This window comes from Urocampus carinirostris, chromosome 2 (assembly GCF_059441175.1).
Source record: "Urocampus carinirostris isolate Australia breed hairy pipefish chromosome 2, RoL_Ucar_1.0, whole genome shotgun sequence".
NCBI lineage: Eukaryota > Metazoa > Chordata > Actinopteri > Syngnathiformes > Syngnathidae > Urocampus > Urocampus carinirostris.
Genome location: NC_142350.1, coordinates 60,328,975 through 60,349,461, shown reverse-complemented (window position 1 = coordinate 60,349,461; position 20,487 = coordinate 60,328,975). Strand labels below are relative to the sequence as shown.

At 40.4% G+C, this 20,487-nt stretch overlaps 1 protein-coding gene across 1 annotated transcript in view; it reads left to right on the top strand.

Moving 5' to 3' along the window:
* The first annotated feature begins 8,175 nt into the window (after nt 1–8,175).
* LOC148372793 (protein S100-A13) overlaps nt 8,176–20,487 on the top strand; it is a 34,944-nt gene continuing 22,632 nt past the window's right edge. The window contains exon 1 of the mRNA XM_088328112.1: nt 8,176–8,448. The gene's annotated coding sequence lies outside the window, so the exon portion shown is untranslated. The remainder of the gene's footprint in view (nt 8,449–20,487) is intronic.

The following is a 20,487-nucleotide window of genomic DNA, read 5'->3' as shown; positions in this document are numbered from 1 at the left end:
CATTTTATTCAGATTTAGTTTATTTTGTCTTTTATTAGCATATTTAGTATTGGAGTAATCCAAAAGTAATTGAAAGTAATCAAGTTAAAGTAACACTACCCAACCCACTAACAAGTACGACGGGAAAAGAAAAAGGGATGGAATAGTGGCGTTCATGATTCTTTTCTGCTATTCTGCGTCAGCAGTGCCCTCAAGTGGTCAATCAGCAGAAGGAAAACTGACACGGGGGAGAGGAGATAAAACACTCGGAATTTTGGCCCGGGCGGCACTCCGTAGCCAAAGAAATTACTCAAATAAAAATACTGGTATTTCAGAATAACCAGAATCAAGTAAACGTAATAATCCAAATAATGTTTTATGTAAAAGTAAAAAAATAAAAATAAAACTTGTTGAAAACAACTACTCAAGTACTGAGTAGCTTAAACTTGTTTTTAAAGATATTTGAAAACAGTGGGGGCAGCACGGCGGCGCAGTGGTTAGCGCGTGTGCAGCACAGTTCTGAGGTCGTGGGAACCACCTGCGTGGGTTTAAATCCAGCTCCCGGCCTTACTGTGCGGAGTTTGTATGTTCTCCCCGTGCTTGCGTGGGTTTCCTCCGGGCACTCCGGTTTCCTCCCACATTCCAAAGACATGCATTTCAGGTGGATTGGCCGGTCCAAATTGTCCCTAGGTGTGACTGAGCGAGTGAGTTGTCTGTCCTTGTGTGTCCTGCGATTGGCTGGCAACCAGTTCAGGATGTCCCCTGCCCACTGCCCGATGATTGCTGGGATGGGCTCCAGCACCCCCGCGACCCTACTGAGGATAAGCGGTGCAGCGAATGAGATGAGATGAGATGAGATGAAAACAGTGGTATTTTGTAATCAGGGCTTTTCTCATGGAAAACCTAAAAATCCACTGAGACCCAAGGTCCAGATGTCCCCAAGAAAATGGAGTTTGAGGCCCCTGGTTTAAATATTGAGCATGAATACATGAGCTATCATATAAACGTGCATTTTTAAAAATGTGTATTTTTCTACAGAACATGAAGCTCACCTTGATGGTGCTAAAATGATTGTCTGACATCTTGCTGCTATGACTACCCCAAAAACCTAGTGAAAGGCCTGCCAAAAGAACGTGAATTAAAATAGCATTTTTCCTTGTTTCCTCATATCTTTCAGGTTTAATTCCCCCCTATGTTCAGGTCTGGAACCTTCACTCTGAAAATGCTGGTCTGCTAGTGATCCCAAGAACCAAGAAGAAATCCATAGGTTTGAGAGTGCTCTCCATTCGGGCACCGGTGCTGTGGAATGCTCTGCCCACTGAGGGTCGATCTGCAACCTCAATGGAACTGTTTAAAGGTTTTGAGTTTTTCCTTGTCCTCATGTAGGTTTTAGATCAGGGGCTGGTGTCATAATAGTCTGTAATTTGCAATAGTGTGTGTTCTATGCAGCCCTTTGAGACTCATTTAGAAAAAGGGCGTCACAAATATACATGACTTGACTTGTGTAATTTTTGGTTGCACTACCGATACAGTGACATCTAGTGGTCAACTATAATACAGTGTCCCTTTTAAAACACATGGTGTGTTAAGTCATTTGCATGCTTATGTAACCGCGGTGTACCTGTCCCACCAAAGATCCACATTCACGCTGGACTGGATGATGAGGTTTTTATTACAGTTGCTGCAAATGAATGAGTCACAACACGTGGTAAGCTTCTCTGCTGGCTTTGATCTCTTTGATCTCATTGGCAGCTCGTTGTAGACTGCCCAAAACATATCAAAAAGCTTTCTTTTCAGTTTACATAAAAAACATTTTAGAATATCAACCTTCACAATACATTTTTACATCCATTTTAACAAGATACTTTTGACAAGAGATCGTATAGTGGCTTTTTAACGTTTACAATGAATTCAACATACTTTTCTTTAGTCTGAATTTTAACCAACATCATCCTTTTTATATATATGAGAAAATATAAATAAGTACAATAATGAGTATAAAAACGGGTACAATTTACCTGCAAATGAATGAGACAAACACGTGATTAGCTTCTCTGCTGGCTTTGATCTCTATAATGGGAATTAGCATTTTAGCACAACATGCAACGTCCGGCAAAACTAACATAAACAACATAACAAGGCGACAGAAACAAATCTGAGCCGCTTATCCTCAGTAGGGACGCGGGGGTGCTGGAGCTCATCCCAGCTATCTCCTGGCAATGGGCAGGGGACACCCTGAACTGGTTGCCAGCCAATCACAGGGCACACGGGGACAGACAACTCTCTCGCTCATTCACACTTAGGGACAATTTGGACCAGCCAATTCACCTGACATGCATGTTTTTGGAATGTGGGAGAAAACCGGAGTGCCCGGAGGAAACCCACGCAAGCACGGGGAGAACATACAAACTCCGCACAGGAAGTCTGGAGCTGGATTTGAACCCACGCAGGAGGTTCCCATGACATGAACTGTGCCGCACATTCGCTAACCACTGCGCCGCCGTGCTGTGTTGAGAGATTAATGTTTAAAATTAACTTTTCGCGGAGCACCAAAAGATTGTGTCTTACCGTTGGCAGCTCGTTGTAGACTGCCAAAAAAAACCACCTTCCTGTCGCAAAGTCTAAAGCCAAACCAAACTTTACCACATACCAGAAGATGGCACTGTTGGACTCATCATTGCAGGACACTTACACAAAAACTATACAACATATTTCAGCAGGAATTTCAATAAAACAAAAGTTATTATTACACCTGTTACACTTCGCCAAACGGAGAAGCATATTCCACCACTTTGTTATTGTACCCTCATTCTTGTTGGAGGTTCTTCCCGACAAGTTAAGTGACAAAATGACTCCTTTATAAACCCATTTTCTGACTTTTTTGCATTACAATTACATTTCAAGACAACATTTTGTTACTTCAATTCCAAATATGCTAATAAAAGACAAAAGAAACTAAATATGAATAAAATTACTATAATTTTGTGCAGGCTTGGGGAGTAACGGAATACATGGAACGGCAAAAATGATATTGGCAAGCTGTTTGGATTTATTTACATTTTGTTTCTGTTGCATTTTATGTTAGTTTTGCCGGAGATCGAAGAGATCAAAGCCAGGAGAGAAAGCTTACCACGTGTTTTGAGTCATAATTTTACTCATATTTAATTTCTTTTGTCTTTTATTGTCATATTTGGTATTGGAGTAATCCAAAAGTAATTGAAAGTAATCCAGTTAAAGTAAACCTTACTCTACCCTGATTTTATGTTCGTTTTGCCGGAGATCAAAGCCAGGAGAGAAAGCTTACCACGTGTTGTGAGTCATCATTGTATTCATATTTAGTTTATTTTGTCTTTTATTAGCATATTTGGTATTAGAGTAATCCAAAAGTCATCGAAAGTAATCAAGTTAAAGTAATCCTACCCAACCCTGATTTTATGTTCATTTTGCCGGAAATCAAAGAGATCAAAGCCAGGAGAGAAAGCTTACCACGTGTTGTGAGTCATCATTTTATCCATATTTAGTTTCTTTTGTCTTTTATTAGCATATTTGGTATTGGAGTAATCCAAAAGTAATTGAAAGTAATCAAATTAAAGTAACATTACTCAACCCTGATTTTATGTTAGTTTTGCCAGAGATCAAAGAGATCGAAGCCAGGAGAGAAAGCCTACCTACCACCTGTTGTGAGTCATCATTTTATTCATATTTAGTTTCTTTTGTCTTTTATTAGCATATTTGGAATTGGAGTAATCCAAAAGTAATTGAAAGTAATCCAGTTAAAGTAACCCTACCCAACCCTGAAGATGAAAATCTGCAAAGTAGAAAAACCGCGACAAGTAAACCACGGTAAAGCAAGTGATTGTATTATCTTAGTAGTTTTATTGTTGTATCTCTATATCTTTTCTTTTCAGAATAAAAGCAAAAGAATATAAAGGATGTGGTTCTTGTTTTAAAACACTTAATTTAGTATTTTATTTTGTTGTAATTTTGTAGGATTCTGTAGTATTTCTGTCGTGGTGTTTTATATAAAGGGACAATGTGGAAAAAATTGGCACCCAAAAACATTTATTTTAATAGGAGTTCTTTAATTGATTTACTGTTGTTGCTCCCGATAAGCAGGTAGGAGCCTTGCATGACCGACGACGCTATCGGTGAATGAGTGTGTGTGTGAATGAATGAGTGTGAAGCACATTGTAAAGCACTTTGCGAAGTCCTCAGTGACTTGAAAGGCGCTATATAAATGCAGACCATTTACCATTATTGTATAGTGGTCAACCACATCACCTTATTCCTTTTCTTTCATTGTGGGTGAATGTAGTTCATACAAATGTCCGCTAGATAGCGGTAGCGCTAAGAATCCTTCCTGAGGTCTTAATTACCAGTTGAAAGTGACAGTGAACACAATTGTACTTCTGCCTGTTGGACAGGGGCCCAACAGAGAAGTAAAGTATCTATCTATCTATCTATCTATCTATCTATCTATCTATCTATCTATCTATCTATCTATCTATCTATCTATCTATCTATCTATCTATCTATCTATCTATCTATCTATCTATCTATCTATCTATCTATCTATCTATCTATCTATCTATCTATCTATCTATCTATCTATCTATCTATCTATCTATCTATCTATCTATCTATCTATCTATCTATCTATCTATCTATCTATCTATCTATCTATCTATCTATCTATCTATCTCTAATGACCGGAGTTTATTTACCGTAAACTTTGCAGAGCGAGATTAAACCCTTAGTGTGACGTCATTGACAATTCGCTCGCTCATTCACACTTAGGGACAGTTTTTGACCGGCCAATTAACCTGAAATATTTTTGGGTTACCTAAATAGGAATTATATGTTTCAAAAGAGCAGTGTGTAAACATATGTTTCAAGAGGAAAACTGTCATGATTACCGATGTGAATCACCTGTGCCCGCTCATTTGGCGCCAACCGCTGTGTTCTCTGATTGGCTTCCTGTTAGTATTTAAACCCAGTCCTGTCAGTTCCCAGTAGTCAGTCCGTCTGCAAACCTCTGTTTTTACATGGCAAGCCTTTTTCCCATCCTGACTCCCGCCTGTCCCATTTTTGCTCCCGTTTGTCTCCGGCTACGACCCGTTTTGATTCCAACCATGTCTGCTCTCCCGTCCCGACTTTCTTTTCTTCTCTTTTTTTGCCCAGACATTCGCAAGGTTTTTGGTTTTGGCGGTGCCCGTTGCAGCAAGATGACGGACAATTATGTGAGCTCCCTCTAGGTGACGATAGTTCACAGATCTAATTAGGCCCGCCAAGGGTTTTAATCAGGCTCGTATGGTGACATTGAGAGAAGCGCAAGAGAAAAATGAGATGTAGTGTTAAATATGTCCTCTTGATGTCAGCCGAGCCAGGCACCACTCACAAAGCAACAGTAGTAGTATTTCGCTCTCTGTTTCTCTTTTTCACTCACTCTCTCTTTCTATATACATTTCTCTCTCTTGTTCTCTTTCTTTATTCTCTCTTTCTCTCTCTCTCTCTCTCTCTCTCTCTCTTTCTCTTTTTTTTCTTTCCCGCCTTTTTCACTCCCTCTCTCTTTCTATATACATTTCTCTCTCTTGTTCTCTTTCTTTATTCTCTTTTCTCTCTCTTTCTTTCTCTTTTTTCTTTCCCGCTCTCTTTCTCTTTCTCTCTCTTCTATTCCCTTTTTCAATTTTTCTCACTTTCATTTTTCTCTTTAACTCTTTCCTTTTTCTCTCACTTTTTCTCTGTCTTTCTCACTCCCTTTCTTTATATATCTCTTTCTAATGCTCACTCTTTTCTTCTCGCTTTCTCTCTTTGTCTTTTTCTTTTCTCGCATTCTTCTGATCTTTCACTCTATTTCTTACTTATTTTCTCTTTTTATTTATATCTTTTTTTTATCTTTATTCCCACCCTCTCTCTCTCTTGTGCTATCACTCTTTCCTCCTTTTTCTGTCTTACCTTCTTACCTTGTCTTTCTTGTTTTCTCCCTTTTTATCTCTCTTTTTCTCCTCTTTCTTTATTTCTCTCTTTCTCTTAAACCTACTAGTCTGGCCCCTGTGAGTTTTTTTTCTAGCATGTAACCCCCACTCAAATGAGTTTGACTGTACAAAAATAGATATTAAAAAGAGGAATTGGCGCCACCTACTGGTAATTGTGAATCCCCAGTGTGATGACATTTAAAAATGCACTTGAATAGTCACACAGCGCCATTTCCTTTGGATTTTTACTGAAGTTCTGCAGTGTTTTGTAGTGTAACTGTAGTTTTATTTTTGCACTATTATTGTAGTATTTCTGAAGTAATTTTTATGTAGTTATTCGATAGTAGTATTTTTTTTAGTATTTCTGTAGTACTTTTCTTGTATTTCAAAAGTAGATTATTGTTGTATATTGTCACGAGCAAGAATGGAATCTCGGACCCAATTGCGTTAGTTTTGAAGGAATCTTTATTGGTTTGAAACACACAGAGAGACACAAGTACAGTCTGACACTCCCCTCTGTGTGCTGACTGCTTAAGAGGGGAGTGCCAGCCAATCAGAGAGCGCGCTCCTTAGCGCTAAACGATTGCCCCAAGTGTCTTGAGTTTGGCAATCATGACATACATGTGTACAATTTTCTTTGTAATTTTATGGTTATAATGTTTTTGTAGTATCACTGTAGTATTATTGTTGTAGTATTTTTGTACTATCCCTGTTATATTTTGTATTATTTTCATGTAAAAAAAAACGATGGTTGCATATCTGTAGCATTTCTGTACTATTGTTGTAGTACAGTGTTTCTATAGTTTTATTTTTCATGGGATATTTTTTGTAGTATCGCTATAGGTGTAATTTGGAGTATTTCTGTTGTAAACCTCTTAGAGTAGTATTTTTGTAGTAATATTTCTCTAGTAGTCTTTTATATTATATATAGTATTATGTCTTGGTATTTATTTTAGTAATTCAGTAGAAATATAATTGATGTATATTCAAAGAACTATTTTAGTCGAATTTTTGCACTTTTTGTAATATGTCCTTAGTAGTATTTTTTGTCATATTTCTTCAGTATTTTTGTAATATTACTGTCGTTGTCTTTTTTGTACTATATTTGGAGTAAATAATTCCCTAGTAGTATTTTGTAATATAGTATGAATGTAGTAGTATTTTTGTAGTAATTCTATACATTTTTTTATTTTCAGAATGAAAGCAAATATATGTGGTCCCTGTTTTGAAGCACTATATTTTATATTTAGTTTTTTCGTTATTGTGTAGTACTTTTGTTGTATTTCTGTAGAAGTATGTTAACCACTCTTGGGGGCCCCCTAGTGGTTGCGGGGCCTCTGGTTGACAGCTAATCACAAGAAGGTGCTAAATCATACACATGGAACGGCAAAAATGATGTTGGCAAGCTGTTTGGATTGATTTTCATTTTGTTTCTGTCGCGTTTTATGTTAGTTTTGCCGGAGATCAAAGAGATCAAAGCCAGGAGAGAAAGCTTCCCACGTGTTGTGAGTCATCATTTTATTCATATTTAGTTTCTTTTTGGGGGCAGCAGTAGCTCAGGAGGTAGAGCGATCGTTTTACGATTAAGGGATCCCAGTTCGAATCCCGGCTTGTCCGTGTTACATGTCGAAGTGTCCTTGGGTAAGACATTGAACCCCCAATTACCCCCAATAAGCAGGTTAGCGCCTTACATGGCTGCACAGATCACGGCCGTTTAAAGCGCTTTGGGAAGTCTTGACTTGATAAAGTGCTATATAAATGCAGATCATTTCAGATCATTTCATTTCATTTTGTCTTTTATAAGCATATTTGATATTGGAGTAATCCAAAAGTCATTGAAAGTAATCCAGTTAAAGTAACCCAACCCAACCCTGATCATACACACTGTCTCTTTAAGATCTGTTTTATACAGCACAGCATTCCTCTTAATTTGAAACCTGATTCCTTTTAGGTCGGGGGGCCGGGGGGGGGGGGAAATAATGTGTGTTTGTGTACGTTTTAGCATGTTTAACACATTCTTTATGGTATTTATTTTGGTTTTCTGTGTCAAACTTGTCCTCCCTAACGTGCAAGATCCTTCCATTCTTTGCTCAAGTTCCAGGGTGTGGCACTTTTTTTGCATCTGCAAGAATACACACACGCACACATTTGCTACAACGTGTCAGATATTTAAGAAAAAGTCGAAAATGAAGAGAAAACATTGAAAAGAATAGGAGACATTGTGTAGCGTTGTTGGAATTTGGTTCCACGGGCCCGGGATGATTGAGAATGTGGAGGTTTTCTGGAGCGAGGCAAGCGCCGAGCGCCCCCGTCCGCATTCCTTCTTCCACGCCCTGTGACAGTGGAAAAAAAAAAGAAAGAAAAAAAAAAGTTGGCCGCTTCAACCAGAAGTTAAATCACGGAAAAGATATGCGTTGCAGCTTCATCTAGCTCAGAGGAAAAAGGAGCTGCTGCGCTTATTGTCTTTTCTTCCCTCCCTCTGCAAAGCTCGACGGTGAGTGCGCCCCTTTTACTACTTTTATACTGTCGGGGTGGGTTTCTCCATTTTTTTCAATGTTTTATCTTGCTTTAACACGAGATTGTAAATGATGCATCCCCCTTTTTTTGTTGCGCATTTTGCGGATCATGTTCTCCTGGCTGGTAAACGAAGCCCTGTTTCTTTACACGTTCAGGGAAACCTAATCCATGTCGGGGTGACTTATTTATGAGGCCGGTGTCACTCTGAGTCCTGCCTTTGCTCATTGTGTGCATTGTATGTACTCGTTTGGGGTACTCCAAGACCCCCTCAAGACCCCCTGGTATTAAACCTCCAAGCCGTCTCAGTTCCGCAGTTTTGGTGCATGCGACCCGAGAAACGGAGGTCAGATCGTGTAGTTTTTCCTCCCCTCCTTATCAAGATCACTTTGTTATATATTTGAGTTTGTTCTGCATGGGTGATGACTAAAAGGAAGTGTAACTGCCACACCTTTTTTTCAAGCTTGGTTGAGTTGGCTTTTTTTTTAAACAAAACTGCACAGCCATACATTTCAACATGGTTTACTGAAAAACAGTAGTTACTGGTTACTTCAATAAAAGGTCAAGTCAAGTGATGTGCATTTGTATAGCCAGTGTCTGAAACTCTTGACAAAAAGTTAGCGGACTGAAAAGTTGCCCGCCCGGCCATTAAGTTGCCTGTCCCATTTTTCACAACTTGAAACACAATAAGACGCCTAATCGCAAAAAAAAAACCCACTGTTGAAAAGTATTAAGGATTGATAAACAGATTATAACAGAACAACACTTTAAAATGAAGTTTATTATAAATCTACTAATAACATTCATTGCACGTATATGACATCACAGTTTTTCATCTGCGATCGGTATGTAGAGTGGAACCTCAGTTCTCGACCATAATCCGTTCCAGAACCCTGTTCGAAATTCCGATTTGTTCAATCACCGAAATCGTTTTTCTCCATTAAAAGTAATGTAAAATTGTTTTAATCCGTTCCAACAGCTTGAATGTTTAGCAAGAACGTAAACATGAAGCTAACCCAGGCTAATCGTACGTTCGCGTTAGCGTAATCTTCCGTACGAAAGATTACGCTAACATGAACGTGTAAAAAAATAAAAAAAGGATTATGAATAGGATTTCTTACCTTTGTGGTGGACGGTGGGGAGAGAAAAATCATCAAAAGTTTTTCAACCTCTTCCAAAACTTGCGGCAGTTGCTCGCTTATAGCGCTAACTTCCTTAGCCGCATCACAGCCTCCTTATTCTTTACTATCGTACTGATAGTAGATTTAGCCATGCTGTATTCACTAGCAAGATCGGAAATTCGTAAACCTCTTTCATATTTAGCTATTATGTCTTTCTTAAAGGCAATAGTTGGACGAACAACTTGTCTTTTTTCACCTGTCCTGCTTGCACCGACCTTCTTTGGAGGCATAATTAGCGCTAAAACACCCGTACACACCCTAGCGTACCGGCGTTCAAACTCTGATTTTTTGACCGAACAGCGAAGCAAGAGTTTCTCAAAATTTTTGGTCGAACACCGATTTGTCCGAACTGAGAGGCGTTCGAAAACCGAGGTTCCACTGTACCTGTATTTACTCATCTTCATTCATGCAATGTTTGCTACAAGCCACGTGAACTCCTCTTTCCACGATGCTTTTAAAGTACGTTTACGTTTTGTAGCGTCATCAATTTTGTTAGCTTCTTTTGAATCTTTCTTCTGGGGTTGAGGTTTCGGCTTGATTCCTAACCACTTCTCCATTTTTCTTGTGTTCTCTGTGCGTTTACTTTGGAAAATGATATGCAAAGGCACGACCTTAGAACGCTCGGGAGAGTCCGGATGCACAAAGTTATTCGATGCAGGTTTCTGATCGTGGGTGCAGCCCTTCCTCTTTCCTTTAATAAAACTTGCGAGAAACGTAACGCAATTGGGTCCTGTTTCCTGCTAGTCCTGACACTTAAATTGCTTTAGTTCTATATGTTGTATGTTTAAGGTTTATATAAGTATGTTTAAGGCTTGTATAGGTAACCTGTATTGTTTTGTACTAAAAAAATAAACAGTTCATAAAATAATATGCATTATAAAGATAAATACGTTTCAGTTTAACTTACTTTTGGAACAGGTCCTCCTCCGTGGACTGGAAAAAAAAGCGCTGCGACCATCTTCTGTCAAGAACCAGAACAGGATCAGGACCCAAACGCGTGACGTTCTCACACAAGCCTTTTATTTTTACGGGAAATGGGGAGTCATGCACGTTAGACAGCAATCTGGCGTGGAAAGACAGGAAGCCAATGACCGACGAGATTGATTCCGATTGCCCGAGTTGATATTGGACAGATGGGGTCGATACCGGACAAGACGGGACAGACAGACAGGATAGATAATGTAACAGGAAATCAAAAACAAACAGGACAAACAAGACGGAAACGAAAACTGGAGAAAATAATTAACAGGACAAAAATAGACGGGAATGAAACTGGAAACCGATATTAAACAAAACAAAAATAAACGGGAACAATACCGGACTGGAAATACCAACAGCAAACCAGGACCGAGTCAGAACCCACGTCTTGCGGGACAGAGGTTCTTTGGCGAACTGACAAAGTAAGAAAGAGCGCACCAAGCTTAAAAAGACAGAAAGCCAATCTGTTAATGAGCCGCAGCTGGCGCCACACGGGCTGGGCCAATTAGGCGCCATGGCAACCGTGACATCTTCTCAACCGCATCAAGCTTTCTTATTCGACTTTCATCTCAAAAGAAACGTCCCGCCTGTTCTTTACACTTTACACTAACCGTATTGAATGGATGCACAAGATATTAAACAATATAAATGTCAAGGTTCTTAAGCGTGCTACCGATACAGTACAGGTTGTTATGTTTACACGAACCAGGAAGTAGAATCCGAAGCAGAAAGAAGCACTACAGTAATGTCCTCTACTCGGAAAAAGGTGCACACAATACAAAATCTAACATACAGCAATGTCCGGATATTTTTTGGACACCCTGAAATTTTTTTTCGTATGTACCGTTGTTCGTAACTCGAATGTTCGGAGGTATGGGAGCATCTGTATTCTGGTGTTTTACTTTACCTGTTATAAATACCACAATCAAACTCAGTTTTGTTCCCAGTGCTTTTTATTTTTTATTTTTTTAAATACGCACACTTGTTTTAGTATAAAAGGCGGTCGCGTGAGACTCGCATTTAATAGGCCAGTGCGCCGGAGCTTTAATTAGGAAAGAAAAGTAGTCCAACACACAAACGGACCAAAAACAAAACAAAACAGGTTCAAAAGCAATCAAAATTACAAACTAGGCATTACTCAGATCAAATGGGCATGAACAGGGTTTCAAAGAGGGTTAAACAATGATCTGGCACAAAAGGAGCGCTTAAGTACTCCAAGAGCAATCAGTCCAATGCGTCTCAGCCGGTGTCAAGGCGCGGGGCCAGCTGGGTGCCATGACAACCGTGCAGGACATGACAGCGCCCTTTAAAACAGTGCGTACAATAATGAGTTTTTTTTCAGATTCAGATTCAGATTCAGATCTACTTTATTGTCATTCTAGTACACGTGTATACAGAACGAAATGTCGATGGATCTGACTCCCACAGTTTCCCTCAGTGTCCTTCAGTGTACAGATATAAATAAAGCTGTATTGTGTTATTTACCATAGTGCCGATAGTGCAAGAAGAGACGCTAACCAGATGTGCAAGATGGGCAGTCAGGTTAACAAGTCAGGTACACAGTACCATTATATTGTAAACAATAACACTGTAAGTAATAACCCTGTAAGTAACAATAGTGCAGAGATCAAATGTGCAAGGAGTGGCAAGCTATAAAAAACTGCCACTAGTGCAGTTTTATTCTTTCTTTATTTCTTTCTTTCTATTTTTATTCTTACATTGACTACCGGCAAGAGACGCATGTGCTTCATCTTGTTTTTTTCTTTTCTCTGCTCCAGATTCTTATTGCCGTTTCGAGGCCATGTTCAAGTGTTCACCAAATTGCGATGAGGCATAATCAAACATACCACTGGGAGGTTAGGGGGGCACCTTGAGACCGGAGATAGGCCGGGGCACAAGGCAGATTCACTCCTTTTCTCTGGAAATTTGGTTTATGCTGCTTTTGTATGGTTCAACCATCTTATCTCATCTCATCTAATGCACCGCTTATCCTCAGTAGGGTCGCGGGGGTGCTGGAGCCCATCCCAGCAATCATCGGGCAGTGGGCAGGGGACACCCTGAACTGGTTGCCAGCCAATCGCAGGGCACACAGAGACAGACAACTCGCTCGCTCATTCACACCTAGGGACAATTTGGACCAGCCAATCCACCTGAAATGCATGTCTTTGGAATGTGGGAGGAAACCGGAGTGCCCGGAGGAAACCCACGCAAGCACGGGGAGAACATACAAACCCCGCACAGGAAGCCCGGTAGCTGGATTTGAACCCACACCGGGGGTTCCCAAGACATTAGAACTGTGCCGCACACGCGCTAACCACTGCGCCGCCGTGCTGCCTGGTTTAACCATATTAGCGCATATTATTAACACTTTACACTTTTATTTCACGACCTTGATTTATTTTGGCGCAGCACAGCGGCGCAGTAGTTAGCACGTGTGCGGCACAGTTCTGAGGTCATGAGATCGAACCTTCTTGTGTGGAGTTTGCATGTTCTCCCCGTGTTTGCGTTGGTTTCCACCGGGCACTCCGGTTTCCTCCCACATTCCAAAAACATGCATGTCAGGTTAATCAACCCGTTCAGTGCGCGTTACGTGCGTTTGCTGGGCTACCGGCCTGCCTTAATCACAAGAGGTCTCAAAGGGCTTCCAGACTACAAGCTATTTTTACACCATCCCCTGATCTAACACCTACATGAGGGAAAGGAAAAACTCAAAAATCTCAGCATGAGGAAAATAAATAAACCTTGAGAAGGGACCCCACATGAGGTGACCCCCTTCCAGGATGACCAGGCTGCAATCGATGTTGCAACAAACAACAGATATCATCAACATGAAACAGAGGTCTGAGCAATAAGCAACAAGCTCCTGTAAAGGTATCCACAAAGAGAATTTGTTTAATTTCAATCAGGCACAGTACTTGTAGTGTTCCTACCCACCATTACGAATATATGTTGCAAAATATTCCACGCGCCGGGGGATTTGAGAAATTCAGTCTCAAAGTTGACTCATCTGGCTTGTTTCCTATAGAGCTGTGATGTCATCGGAGGAACACAATATATACCGTATTTTCCGCACTATAAGGCGCACCTAAAAGCCTTTTTTTTTTTTCAAAAGCTGACCATGCGCCTTATAATACAGTGCGCCTTATATATGGATCAATATTAAGTCGCAAAGTCTTGCAACTAAGGCAAGCAGCCGCCGACTAGATTTTCTCCCGAAGGCGAAGTAGTCCGCGGTGTATGCTGGGATTTATATACTGGCGTTTCATTTCCTAACCAATGTGTCAATCATCATTTGAATCAGTCACTATTGGCTAAAGTTATTCGGAGGTAAAGGGGGCGGATCCTTTTTATCATTTACAGGCTCGCATAGGCTAAAGGGGTGAAACAAAGCCTGCAATTGGCCGAAAAAGATGAATGTGAATCACACGTTGGGTTGCACTACGGCATAGAGGAAACATTTTTTACTATTCTGTATTTGTAAATTTTTTACTCTCCTGGATTTACTACACTCACGGTTGTAAGAAGACCATGGTTACGTATCATTATCGAACGTGATGGCTGCAAGAGAACTATGCGGCTTTATATTTTTCCGGGATCTTGTTTTAGAACGATCTTGATGTTTCTGTGATGAGTCTATTTTTAAACTAAATTCAATTCAAAGTGTTTATTGTCATATGCACAGTAAAGTTGCGAGCGAAAAAGTAAATAGAAACTAAGGGATGGTTGGCATTTCTTGAATCCCAAGACTTTAACCTTCCGAATGATATTTGGAACGATGCATTTGAGTGATTGGTGACATCGTACAGACACTGTTTCCGTACATGTCCGAGACACGTATTTGCTTCTTTGCAAGCTTTGGGAATGTTAAGGGGGTAATAAGTTTGACTGAACTATCTGACTGTTTTGTTTGGGGCGGCAGTGGCTCAGGAGGTAGAGAGCTCGTCTTGGGATCAAGAGATCGCAGGTTTGATTCCCAGTTCTTCCGTGTTACATGTCGAAGTGTCCTTGGGTAAGACACTGAACCCCTAATACCCCCAATAAGCAGGTTAGCGCCTTACATGGCTGCACAGCCGCTATTGGGAAATGTGAAGCACACTGTAAAGCGCTTTGTGAAGTCTTGACTTGAAAAGCGCTATATAAATGTAGATCATTTCATTTCATTTCATTTTGTCGACGTTCCCATTGCAGCGCCTTATAATCCGGTGCGCCATATGTATGGAAAATATAGGACCAAAAACTATTTTTTGGGGGTGCGCCCTATAACCCAGTGCGCTTTATAGTGCGGAAAATACGGTACACACAAATGTTTGGCATTTTATAAGCATATAACATAAACATTATGAATACAAAGTATATTTTAGTTGTTTTATATAATGACAGCATTTTTCTAGATTATACCAGTAAAATCAATTTGGTGATGACACATTCAATTGCATTTTCGTTTTTGTTCTTTTTGCTGCTGTTAAATTTTATGTATCTTCTCATTGCACTATTATTACGATGCGTTATTCTTTTCCATTCATAAACATTGCACGATTATTAAAACTTTTGTTATAGTCTGTGACTTGAATCCCATTAACCCTATGCTTCCCCTCCCTCCGTTTCAAATTTACATTTCATATTTAATGCTCACACTATATCATGGCGTGGAGGTTAAATGTAAACCAAACCCTGACAATGAGAGTGCCACTGCCCCCTAGTGTAGTGGAGGTGCAAATGCACTTGATTGGAAAAAAAGTAAAAAAGAAAAAAACGTCCCTCAGGTCTAGTGCGTCCGCATCCCCGGCCACACCCCTTTCTTTTTTATTTTATGACTTTTATTACATGTTCATACTGGAGTGCCATTTCTAATCTGGTCATAGACAATGTTCACAACGTTGTTATTAATGATAATAAGTATCATTTTAAATCTTATTCTTGCAACACTGCATACACAGACTCTCCCCAACTTACGACCATTTGACGTACGAAAAACGGTAGATACGAACATTTTTTTAGGGATGTCGAAAAATATCCGCGCATTGCTGTTAGTTACATTTTGTATTGTGTGCACCTTTTTCCGAGTACAGAACAGGGGTCACCCAGAATCCAACCTGAAGAAGAATTCTGGCTTCTACTTCTTAGTTCGTGTGTAAACATTCTATACTGTATCTCCAGCGCGCCAAGAACTTTGACATTTTTATTGTTTGATATCTTACATGCATTATGCATCTGATTCCCTATTAGAGTGTTGTGTGGACGTTTACTATTATTCATTTGGGTCCCCTGTCTGTTCTGGTCGTGACACAAAATGCGTCTCTACTCGCGTAAATTTCAGGTTATGAAACGACTCCCAGAACGAATTATATTTGTAAGTAGAGGTACCTCTTTGGAAAGAATTCTAATTAATCAATTACCGTATTTTCCGCACTATAAGGCGTACCCCGAAAAAATAGATTTTGGTCCTATATTTGACATACATAAGACGCACCGGATTATAAGGCGCTACGATGGGAACGTCGACAAAACAGTCAGATAGTTCAGTCAAACTTATTACCCCCTTAACATTCCCAAAGCTTGCAAAGACGCAAATACGTGTCGAGAACACGTGCGGATGCGGTGTCCGTACGATGTCGCTCAAATGCATCGTTCCATCATTCGGAAGGTTAAAGTCTTGGGATTCAAGAAATGCCAACCATTCCTTAGTTTCTATTTTCTTTTTCGCTCGCAACTTTACTGTGCATATGACAATAAACACTTGGAATTGAGTTTAATTTAAAAATAGACACTCCATTCCATCCAATATCTGCACCGTTTATCACAGAAACATCGAGTTCAGTCTGAAACAAGATACAGGGAAAATATATAGCCGGAGTAGCTCACCGAAGTTGTTGTGTTCAATAATAATGTGTAACCATGGTCCTCTTATATCTGTGAGTGTAGTAAATCCAGGAGAGTAAAATATTTACAAATACAGTACAGAATAGTAAAATACTGTTTTCTCTATGCCGTCAACCCAACTTGCTATTCACATTCATCTTTTTCGGCCAATTGCAGGCTTTGTTTTGCGCCTTTAGCCTATGCGAGCCTGTAAGTGATAAAAAGGATCCGCCCCTTGACCTCCGAATAACTTTAGCCAATAGTGATCGATTCAAATGATGATTGACACATTGGTTAGCCAATCAAACGCCGGAAAATAAATCCCAGCATAAACCACGGACTACTTGCGTTCGGGGGAAAATCTAGTTTGCGGCTGCTGCATTAGTTGCAAGACTTTGCGACTTAATATTGATCCATAAATAAGGCGCACTGCATTATAAGGCGCATGGTCAGCTTTTGAAAAAAACAAAGGCTTTTAGGCGCGCCTTATAGTGCGGAAAATACGGTACTTTCTCTTCTTGTAGCCCGTGATTTCTTTTCAGGTCTCAACTCAATAAGCTTGCACACCCCTGGTTTAGCAGTTAGCAGAGCCATCACCACCCTTAACACACACCGCACAAAAAACTGAAACTCTTGCAAACACACTACCTCAAACAGATGTAAAATTGTATTCATGCCTATGCTCACTTTGCACAATGTTGCCTGTTTTGCACCCTACATGCCCACACTTTCTTGTGTAAATACTGTGTAAATTATAACCTTTATCTTCTTTGTTCCTTTATCTTTTTTGTTTTCTTTTATCCTCACAGTAAAATGTGAAACTGGAGTGCCACGTCCAATTTCGTTGTCACAATATGTTCAACCCTTTTGTAACAATGACAATAAAGGTCTATTCTATTCTATTCTATTCTATTCTATTCTATTCTATTCTATTCTATTCTATTCTATTCTATTCTATTCTATTCTATTCTATTCCATTCTTAATATCTAATGCTAATTACCCTTTGTGAAACAGACATTGAAACCAATTCTAATACCAGATCACGTGAAACAGCGCCATCAAATCTGTTTATCTGCCCGGGTGTATCACTTTTCAACAGTAAACGTTTGTCCCGATCAAAACGGCACAAAAGATCTTCAGTTCTTTCATTATTTTCTCCCAATCAGATTAAATTCCACTGCATGGTTCTGCCTTTTATTTTAGTCCACAAAGATTAGAACGTTTGAAAATCAAAGAGTGAACACATTTAGGAATGAACCCCCCTCTATGAATCATCCACGGAACATTGAACCGAAAGCAATAAAAGTCTCCGAACCAAATGCGTTTTAGACCGAATCTTTGTTCTATTCAAAGTAACAAAGTTAGCAGTTTGCCTTAAGGGCGTTGCTAAAGTGCTTTTTCCCCTGAACTGGTTCTTACTGTTTTTTTTTCTTTTTTGACTCAGGAATCGGACAGACCGACTGAGTTGTGTACAACGCATGAGTTTATTTGCGTTCCCGTCAGTCTTGTCGGGTCACACTCACTCGTGACATTCAAACAATGTGACTTGAGCAAACGGGTAGAGGCTGAGATTCAAATTATTCTTGGCATCTCTCGACTTTTTCAACCATTGTGCTACTAAGAACCATTTTACTAGTTGACCAGTCAGAGACTATTGAAATGATTAGTCAAATAATCGGATAATTATCATCTCATCTCATTAGCTGCACCGCTTATCCTCAGTAGGGTCGCGGGGGTGCTGGAGCCCATCCCAGCAATCATCGGGCAGTGGGCAGGGGACACCCTGAACTGGTTGCCAGCCAATCGCAGGGCACACAGGAACAGACAACTCGCTTGCTCATTCACACCTAGGGGCAATTTGGACCGGCCAATCCACCTGAAATGCATGTCTTTGGAATTTGGGAGGAAACCGGAGTGCCCGGAGGAAACCCACGCAAGCACGGGGAGAACATACAAACTCCGCACAGTAAATCCGGTAGCTGGATTTGAACCCCACACAGAAGGTTCCCAAGACCTTAGAACTGTGCCGCACACGCACTAACCACTGCGCCGCCGTGCTGCGGATAATTATAATTTTTTTCTTAAAGTTAGCATAAACTTGATTTAATTATGTGGCAAATGATAAAAAACACAAGAAAATTGGTACAATAAAAATGCTGTAGACCATATTCATGTCAGGACCAGAACAGAAACAGGACCCAATTGCGTTACGTTTCTCACAAGTTTTATTGAAGGAAAGAGGAAGGGCTGCGCCCACAATCCGGTGTTTGCTAGACGCGGGAAGCAAGTCGATCTCGTACTCGGATTTGATTTGAACATGGAAGTGGATCTTCCGTAGCGAGCGATGGCGGTGTGAGGGACGGAAAAACGGGTCGATAGCCGGGACCGGGAGAGCAAAAACGTGGTCGGGGTCAGAAACGGGTCGTAAGCAGGGAAGGGAGAGCAGACGTGGTTGGGATCAAAAACGGGTCGTAAGTCAGGATGGGAGAGCAGGCGTAGTCGGGATCAAAACGGGTCGTAGCCGGAGACAAACAGGAGCAAAACGGGACAGGCGGGAGTCATGGTCGAAAAAGGCTTGCCTTGTAAAAACCGAGGTTTGCAGACGGACTGACCACAGGGGACAGACAGGACTGGGTTCAAATACTGACAGAGAGCCAATCAGAAAGTTGAGTCACATCAGTAATCATGACGGAAAGATGAAGTAAATAAAGTTAAAATCTTTCACATTATTTTGCAAATTTTAAATATTTTTTTATTTTCCTAAAAAACTAAAACAAAAACATGACATGCATGTTTTTGGAATGTGAAAGGAAACCGGAGTGCCCGGAGAAAACCCACGCTAGCACGGGGAGAACATGCAAACTCCACACAGGAGGTTCGATCTCATGACCTCAGAACTGTGTTGCACACGTGCTAACCACTGCGCCGTGCTGCCCAGACCCAAACAATTACAGCAAAATGATTAAGCAAAATGAATACCTTCTAAATCAAAGTGGCCAACGATAAAACAATTTTGTACTGTCACTTTAATGATTTAGCAGGATCGTTAAAGATTTAAAAAAAAACATGAAGCTCGTGGGTCAGCACGGCGGTGCAGTTTTTTACTGTGTGTGCAGCCCAGCTCTTGGGTCATGAGATCGAACCTTCCTGTGTGGAGTTTGCATGTTCTCCCCATGCTTGCGTGGGTTTCCCTCCAGGCACTCCGGTTTCCTCCCTCATTCCAAAAACATGCATTTCAGGTGAATTGGCCGGTCCAAATTGTCCCTAGGTGTGAATGAGTGAGTGAGTTCAGGGTGTCCCCCTGCCCACTGTCCGAAGATAGCTGGGAGGGGCTCCAACGCCCCCGTGACCCTACTGAGGATAAGCGGTGCAAATAATGAATGAATAAATGAATGAAACTAGTGTTTTTTTTTTTTCAAACCTTTTCGAAAAAGGTTCCTCTGCCCCGAAAATGTTCGGAAACACTGCTGTAGAGAAATCAATTCACATTGATATATATTTTTAGTTACTTGAGTTCTTTTTTTCCAAACCAAAAACACGGTTTCTCACCACAATTACCATCTTAAACATATTCCCAAAAGAAAGGAAACACAAAGCGACTCCAGACTTTTGAACCGTTTTCCGGGCTCCACATTTTATGATCTTTTACCTCCTTTCTCTGGTATCCAAGGTTTTTTTTTTATCGCATTGAATTCCTCGACCACAATCTAAACGAAGCATTGCTCAAGCCCCGTGAGTCACGCTTGAGGGTAAACCACGTGCTAATGTGCTCACAAGGAGCCTGTCTTGTGCGCGTATGCAACTTTGCTGCTAGGCTACTACACAATGACCCCAAAAATGAGAACTTTTTAACTAGCTAATAAAAGCAAAAGTGAGGAGGGAAAAAATATTGAAACTTTAAAACAAGCCATTTAAGGAAAACTGATGACATGTTCATTTTACTACTGAGGGCAGGTCCAGTCTTTTCAAAGGCATTCATTAAAAAAGCGTGACTCCCTTC